Below are 8,581 nucleotides of genomic sequence, written 5' to 3' on the forward strand. Positions count from 1 at the left end.
CTATCCATAGAACTCCCTTATGACCCAGCAATAACACTGCTAGGGATTTACCCAAGGGATATAGAAGTGCTGATGCATAGGGGCACATGTACCCCAATGTTCATAGCAGCACTTTCTACAATAGCCAAAACATGGAAAGAGCCTAAATGTCCATCACCTGATGAATGGATCAAGATGTGGTCTATATATACAATGGAGTGTTACATGGCAATGAGAAAGAATGAAATAAGGCCATTTGTAGCAAAGCGGATGGACCTCAAGGGTGTCATGCTAAGTGAGATAAGTCAGGCAGAGAAGGACAGATACCATATGTTTGCACTCATAGCTCTAACAGGAGAACAGGAGAAACCTAATGGAGGACCAGGGGGAGGAGAAGGGGGAAAGAGAGTTGGGGGGAGAGAGGGACGAAAAACCTGAGACACTACTGAATACTAAAACCGAACTGAGGGCTGAAGGGGGAGAGGGAGGGAGAAAAGAGGTGGTGGTAATGGAGGAGGGCACTTGTGAGGAAGAGCACTGGGTGTTATATGGAAACCAATTTGACAATAAACTATTTTTAAAAATTTTAAGAACTTTAATAAAAATTTTATGTATTAAGGTAAAAAAAGAAAAGAGTCATAGGCTTAACCAATTGAGCAACCCTGGCACCTGTCTGCATTTTCAATAAATTATCTTAAAAGGTTAAAAGGCATATACAATAGAATTCTTGTTTTCTACAGCTAAAAATGTGGTTAGTTAAGTGATTTCATACTCTTTTAAAAATACGTGAGAAAATTAATATTCTTTATACATTCCATTTTAAATGTTTTAGGATTTAGAAAAACCCTTTGTCACAGAAGATGAATTTATAATAACGTAGGCTCAAATTGCCATGATCAAGTAATACTTAAAAACAAAAAAACAAAAATCAAGCCCTCTTAAGGATCTGATATCCCAATTCAGCATCAGTAAATGGAGTCAGATTTACTACCAGTAAGAGGCAATGGCAATAAGGTAAAGAGTTCAAAACCGAATGCTGTGAGACAGACTATGGTTCTTGCTCAGCTGCTTAGTCACCTTAGACAAGTTATTTACTTTTAAATATATTTCCTAAACTATAAAATGAAGGTATTAATATCTGTTCTGTCTACATGGATCAAATGAATTAAAGCATGTGGATTATAAATAGCAATATACGTAAAATACTGAGTATCATAAATTCTAAATCTAGATTATTTTCTTTAAAAAAATGTTTATTCATTTTTGAAAGGTCATGATCTTACAATTTGTGAGTTCAAACCCTGCATCAGGCTCTATGCTGACAGTGCAGAGCCTGCTTGGATCCACAACTCACTCTCTCTCTCTCTCTCACTCTCTCTCTCTCTCTCTGCCCCTTCCCCGCTCACGCTTGCTTGCTTGCTTGCTCTCTCTCAAAAATAAACATTTTTTAAAAAGTTAATCTAAAGTAGTAATGTTAAGCCATGAACTCACATTAAAAAAGCAGAGCAAAAGAAAAATACAAAATCATTTTACAATAGAGAAAAGTTGCTCTTTGCCAAGAGTAATAATAATCTGCTAAAACTGCTTTTGCTGAGGACATCCAGTGTCTACTATCTGGGTTGGTACATGGCATCAGCAGTCAAGTATTATCTCCCAGGAACCAAACACTTGAAAAAAGATACAAGAAACAGGAATTTCAAATGTTCAACCATAAAATCAAAAGATGATGAACCAAAACAGAGATGAAGAAATCTGACACATAGGGTCAAGTAAAAAATGACTAAAATTAAGACATTAGCATGCAATAAAAAGAAATGTACCTATCAGAAAAGAGGGCTGGTTAGAAAGAAATGATGAAAAAGTAAAGGTGAAGAGACAAATGTGGCCAGTGCCCATGTAAGCATTGCTCAGGAAAGAAGATATCCTGTAAGGCTGACAGATGCCACGTAAGCAGCTGCCTGGCAGATATATTATGAACTTTATCAGAGCCTGATGTCACCTAAAATTCCAGTCATTTACAATCAACTTCCTCATTCTAATCCCATACTCCTGTTCATTAAGCAACTTTTCATAATTTGGTTTTCCATGTAGCATCCTACATGGAGAGAATACCCTCCCTGATGAAAACATCTGACCCTCATTTTACATGACTGAATCGGTATTCTGATATTCATGTACACATACTCTCGTGATAAGGATGTCTATCCTCAAATAAAAGTGTAGGCTCGGGGTACCTGGGTGGCTCAGTCAGTTAAGCGTCCGACTTCGGCTTAGGTCATGATCTCATGGTTCGTGGGTTTGAGCCCTGCATCGGGCTCTGTGCTGACAGCTCAGAGCCTGGAGCCTGCTTCAGATTCGGTGTCTCCCTCTCTCTCTCTACCCCTCCCCCACTCATGCTCTGTTTCTGTCTCAATTTAAAAAATAAACATAAAAAAATTTTTTAAATTCTTTCTAAAAAAAAAAAAAGTACAGGCTCCACAATCAGATTACTTGAGTTCCCATTGATTTACTCTGTGACCTTGGGAAATTCATCAACCTCTTAATGTCCGTTTCCTCATTTGTAAAATGAGGGCTGTTTTATAGGGTTATTGTGAAGATTAAATGAAGTAATTCATGGAAAGCACTTAAAACAGAACCTAGCATATAGTAAGTACCATAAAAATGTTAGCCACTCTTGGGGTGCCTGACTGGCTCAGTTGGTTAAGTGTCCAACTTTGGCTCAAGTGATGATCTCATGGTTCATGAGTTCAAGTCCTGCATCAGGCTATGTGCTGACAGCTGAGAGCCCGAAGGCCTCTCTTTTGGTCCCTCCCGTACTTGTGCTCTGTCTCTCTCTCAAAAAGAAATTAACTTTAAAAATTTTTGTTTTTAATGTTAGCCACTGTTATTACTTTTTAGCATGAATTAACATCCCCAAGTCTGATCAGCTCTGAGACTGGATCAGTTTCTGAATATGAACAATTAAAGTAAAGCCATTGAGGGCAGTGTTGCACAAAAAATATTCTGATAGCCCTAGACTGGCTGGAGGCTTGACTTGGTGAATTCAAGGTCACCCATCTCTCTAAGACTTTTTTTGGAAGCCAGGTCTGTCCACGTGAACGTTTGACTTCATTGCATAACAAAAGGTCACAAACTCAAATGCCTACATGGTCAGACAAGTCACCTAATAAGTAGAGCTTGGGTGCTGTGTATGCAAAGAAAGGGTCAGTGAGTAAAAAGACTGTGGAGGATGAAGACTAAAAGTCTAGTGGCATTCAAGCACAAATATTTTTAAACATCCTGTCAGGTCTGAAGGCCAGCTATTTGCAAGCCTTGCAGTACTCATTCATTCATGTTTTTAAAGGTCCTAATTTAGTATATCCTGTGGCCAATTTTCAACCCCTTCCTTTATCTGCTCTGTGATCACCCCTTCCTTGAAACTTTCTCCTCCATTGGCTGCCAGAAAACTTCTGTCTTCTTCATGATCTACTATACATGCCTGGGTGATCTCAACATCTAGACTAATATCTTTGTTAAAAACTCTAAGAGCTTTATCTCCAGTTCTATCAACTCTAAGAAATATTCCATGAATTTTGCCTTTTGTCTGCCTTCTCACTGCCAGTGCTTTTGATTAGGTCCTCATTACCCAATTTCTAGATTTTTATAGTAGCTTTGATTCATTCCTTTCTTTCATGATCCACATCCATCAGCAAATCCTATTGGTTCTATCTCCCAACCATATCCAAAATCCAACCACTTTCACCTTTTTGGCCTAAACCATGATCACTTGTCACTTATATTACCGCAAGCTACTTCCTTTTTACCATTCTTTCACTATACCATGACCCTGCTCCTTCAAATCCTCCAGTGGCTCCTCCCATACCACTCAGAGTGAAATCCAAGTTCCTTAAGATGGGTTTTCAAAGCCCTACACATCTAACTTCATGTCTTACTTCTCTCCCCCTTGCTCATTCTTTTCTTTGGCCCCATGCCCCCTTGTTTTTTTCATTATTTTCACTAGGCTCATTCCTAGTTCTAGGCTTTCTCCACCTTTTGTTCCCTGTATCTAGAGTGCTTTTCCCCAGATATACTAGGCCTGGATTGCTCTTATTTATGCTTTGCTCAAATGTTCCTTTTTCAGATGACTGTTTCCCTAATATACCATACTTAAAATGGAAATATCCTTCCCACACCCATCAGATAACCTACCTCCATTTCTACTTTAACAGCACTGATCACATTTGTTTTTCATGTTTATCATCTCTTTCTCCAAAGAAAACGTAAGCTCCATTAGGTAAAGGATTTTTTTCCTTACTGCTATATTCCCAAATCCAAAACAATGTATACTAAATATTAGATGCTTAATTTTCAATGAAAATTATTGAAAGTTCCCTAACTTGTCTTCCTTCTACTGATCTCCCTTTCTGTAGTCTGCCTCCTCCTAGCCCCCAGGTTATCATGCTAAAAAATGCACCCCAACATTCTTCTGCTTAAAAAACTTGATGAGAGGGGTGCCTGACTAGCTTAGTCAGAAAAACATGTGACTCTTGATTTCAGGGTCTTGAGTTTGAGCTCCATGTTGGGTTAAGAGATTACTTAAGCTACAAAAAAATTTTTTAATTAAAAATTTTGATGAGATCTTTACATCATTCAGGGTCAGATCCCTAATTCACTGAGGCCTTCTCCTCATTCCCCAAAATATGTTGTATATGCTTCACATACTAACACATTTATCATCTCTAAATCTACCATGCCATTTCACTTCTTCATGCTTTTCATGTATTTCTGTCTCTGCTTGGCCAAACTTTTATTTATTCTCCAGATGTAGCTAATTCCATGATGTCTCTCTGAATTCCCCATCTATGCCACTACTGCAATCAATTTATACCTCAAATATATGACTGGTGTTGTAAATATGTATTTACCAGTCTGTTTCTCCTACTAGGTTATAAGATCCTGGAGAGCAAATACAGTGAGACTATATTCAGATTTGTTTACTTAGTGCTCAATACTATATACTTGGCACACAAGTCTGTTGAATGAAAATTCAAAAAGTAAATGAAACAATTTGTTTATGAAGGGCTAGGAAAAGAAAAATGTCTAAGAGTCAAAGTCCTTTCAAACATCAAACCTAAACATGATGTATAACTTGCGTTTTTTATATTTGCCAAAGAAAAGTTCACTTTGACAGTTTTCATAATAGTTAAATGAGTAGATTCAGGAGTAAAAAAATAATGATACAATTTAAGCTTTGCAAGATGAAAAGAGTTATGAAGACTGGTTATATAACAACGTGTAGGGCCTTAACACTACTGAACTGTATACTTACAAATGGATAAGATATAAATTTTACATGTATATTTTACCACAATTAAAAATAAAACAAGGGCACCTGGGTGGCTCAGTCCATTGAGCGAATGACTCTTGGGTTTCAGCTCAGGTTGGTTGTGGGATTGAGCCTTCCATGCTTGGCAAGGAGCCTGCTTGGGACTCTCTATCACCCTCTCTCTTTGCCCCTCCTCAACTTGCAGGCAAGCTCTTTCTCTCTCCCTCTCTCTCTCTCAAAAACAAACAAACAGTTAATAGCCTAGTGAGGGAAGGCATTTGCTCAAATATACATAATAATTTACAAACCAGATATTGTATAGAACATCATCAAGTGAACTATAATGTGAGATAAGGCATCTGCAATTTTTTTAATTAAAATTATTGACTGACTAAAATGGGAAGGGAGATTGAATATCACCTAATTCAACTATCTCATTTCACAAATAAGATAAATAATCATGAAAAAAAATTAACCAAGTTAGAGGAAAAATGATGATCAAAACCCAGGTTTTACTGAGAATGCAGGTATTTCTTAAATGTACCACGTTACAATCCACAACAATTCAGAAAGTAAAGGCTGGAACTTATTGCATTGCATCACTATGCAAACTTAATGAAGAGTGAGAATAATATAAGCAGAAGTTTGCATATCTGTGCTCTATGTAGTCTCCATCTGTAGGATCCCCTAGACAAGTTAGTGAACACTGTAATACTATGCCTCCTCATGGGATTAATGTGAGAATCAAATGAAAGTCCTATTACAAATGGAAAGTGTAATCATCTCCATCCTCATCCCTTCAGATGCTCCAGTGTAGCCTCTCAGCAAGGTTTCAATCATTATGTGCAGGGGAGACAGAAGAGGGAGAAAATATAAACTACTATAGGGATGCCTAGGTGGCTCAATTGATTTACTGTCTGACTCTTGTTTTTGGCTCAGGTCATGATCTCACGGTTTGTGAAAGACGTTTTCTCCCTCTCTCTCTGCCACTCCCCAGCTTGTGTTTTTGCTCTCAAAATAAATACTTAAAAAAAATATGTATGTATATGTACACACATATATACACACATTGTAATTCTGACTAGTTGGGAGTTTTGTTGTTCTTGTTTTACATGAGGAAGAAAAGTGGGGAGAGGAGGGTACAAAGGAGGCGGGAAGGCTGTTCATAATGTGCAGAGAATAACCTCCTCCCAAAGGAAAATATTCTACATATCTCTTATCAATTAAAGACTCTCAGAATCACAAGGTCTTATATTGCTCATGTTAAAATTATCATTCTTCCCAGAGCATGCCCTGTAAAACTTTTTAGTTTTAGAATATTTCAGAAAACTATGTCATAGATACTTAGGCATATATCTTTCCTACTCACTGGATATGTCTCCAAAACAGGGACTCACTGTATTTTGTCTTTAAAAGTTGTTTGTGAATTGTTTTAATTGGGTCAACATCCAGTGAAATATAAAGCTGGGTGGCTGAAGTTGTGCCTAAGAGAACTGGATGAAAGGGAAGAATTGAATGGAGAGAGAGATAAGTATTTTATCTCACTTTGGACTCCCCCCAACTCCTTCTCCACCTCTATTCTTGATTTCTCAGATCCTATGCAGAAGTCCTCTACTAATATTCTATATACCCACAAATTTCTTGATTGATATTATTATATTAGTAACACTTATAAAAATACCATGTTTTCACTCCAGGCATGGAAATATTTAAAAAGTACATCGAATGGGTATTTTTTTAAAAAGCTGGCAAACAAATCTGTACAAAATGTTCATCAGGTAAAACATGTGCAAGAGGGGTGGCCAGTGGCTCAGTCCGGTAAGCGTCTAACTCTTGGTTTTGGCTCAAGTCATGACTTCATAGTTCCTGAGATCAAGCCCTGCCTGCCCCCTCCCCCAACTCCTCCTCTGCTATCAGCGAGGAGCCTGCTTGAGATTCTAACTCTCTTTCTGCCTCTCTCCCAACTGTGTTTGCCCCTGCAAGTGCTCTCTCTCAAAATAAACTTCAAAAAAAATTTTAAGTGCAGGAAAACTACAATTTTTTTAAAAGAAAATAATTGTGCCTTCTGTGAATTTCCATTCCCATTTAAAATCTTGTTCTGACACAGAGCCCAAGGGGGCGAAAGGCTCGATCCCACAAACTGTGAAATCATGACCTGAACAGAAATCAAGAGTCAGATGCTTAATAGATGAGCCACCCACACACCCTGTAATTCATTATTTTAAAATTCCAAATTTTTTTTAAAGTCTGGCATAGAGTTCCTTACTAATAAAATTATTTCAATACCTGACTACATGGTTTCTTTATTACATAGAACACATAATTCTACATATTGAAGTTGCTTTGTGAACAGAAAACATATTTCCTTCTTGCATACAAAATTATGAACTTTAGCGGCATTAGCAAAACCCAGTCATTGGTCTGTCCACAGATATTCAGTGGGAAATTTCTCAAAATATTAGTTAACCCATTCCAAGACTTCTGTCATTTTAATGACAAGATAATATAAAATAATCATGAAAAGTATGTCAAGTGCAAGCTTATATAGCCGTAATTTTTAAGAGTTTTTCTATTTTCCAAAAATTACTGCATGTTTGACTTGCTTGGTGATCTACTTTTATAATTACCATAACAGTTGTTGAAATATTTTTATCACTCTCAAGGTTGCCAAATATTTAGATATTTCAAAATTTTAGTGTCGTTTGTTATTTCTGCTTGTGGGGTGTTTTTAAGTGTTTGGAATGCTTTACCAAAAGCGTATCACATTACTCCACAGGTAAAACTTGAGCAATCTGTATACAGTTTAGACTAGAGTCAATGTATACTTTTGATTACTTCTGTTCACTAAGGAATAATTGCCGGGCTCCTTATTTTTAAATATTCTAAATAAGAACCAGATTCAACAGATCGCATTTCAGTACTTTTAATGAACTAAACCCTCGTTTTTTTAATGATATCAATGTAAAATAAAAACCTAACCAAAACTTAAATACGCTATTTGCGCTACTAAAATACGTAAACACGCCCAAAGCACTAAAGGAACCAAAAATGTGCACCTTAAGGCCTAGCAAAAATATCAGAATCTCAGTTAAATGTTCAAATTATACACAGTATTTAGAAAATACAGCTGGATAGGATAATTCATAGAGTTTTCACTTGAGAAGAAAACTGCTACACTAAACCTTTGCAAAACCTAACATTTTTAACTTAAAACTTACTATTTCAAATTCCGAGGGGTGAGACTATAAACACATGGCCTGGGGAGGGGGGGGTTAAACTTTTCCTTAAAAAAAAAAA

The 8,581-nt window shown here is 36.9% G+C and overlaps 1 protein-coding gene across 1 annotated transcript in view; it reads right to left on the reverse strand.

Annotated features, from left to right (window-relative positions):
- ZC3H6 (zinc finger CCCH-type containing 6) overlaps positions 1-8,581 on the reverse strand; it is a 58,064-nt gene that overhangs the window by 48,797 nt on the left and 686 nt on the right. The gene's annotated exons all lie outside the window — the stretch shown is intronic.

The sequence above is a fragment of the Suricata suricatta genome, chromosome 4, assembly GCF_006229205.1.
Source record: "Suricata suricatta isolate VVHF042 chromosome 4, meerkat_22Aug2017_6uvM2_HiC, whole genome shotgun sequence".
Taxonomy (NCBI): domain Eukaryota; kingdom Metazoa; phylum Chordata; class Mammalia; order Carnivora; family Herpestidae; genus Suricata; species Suricata suricatta.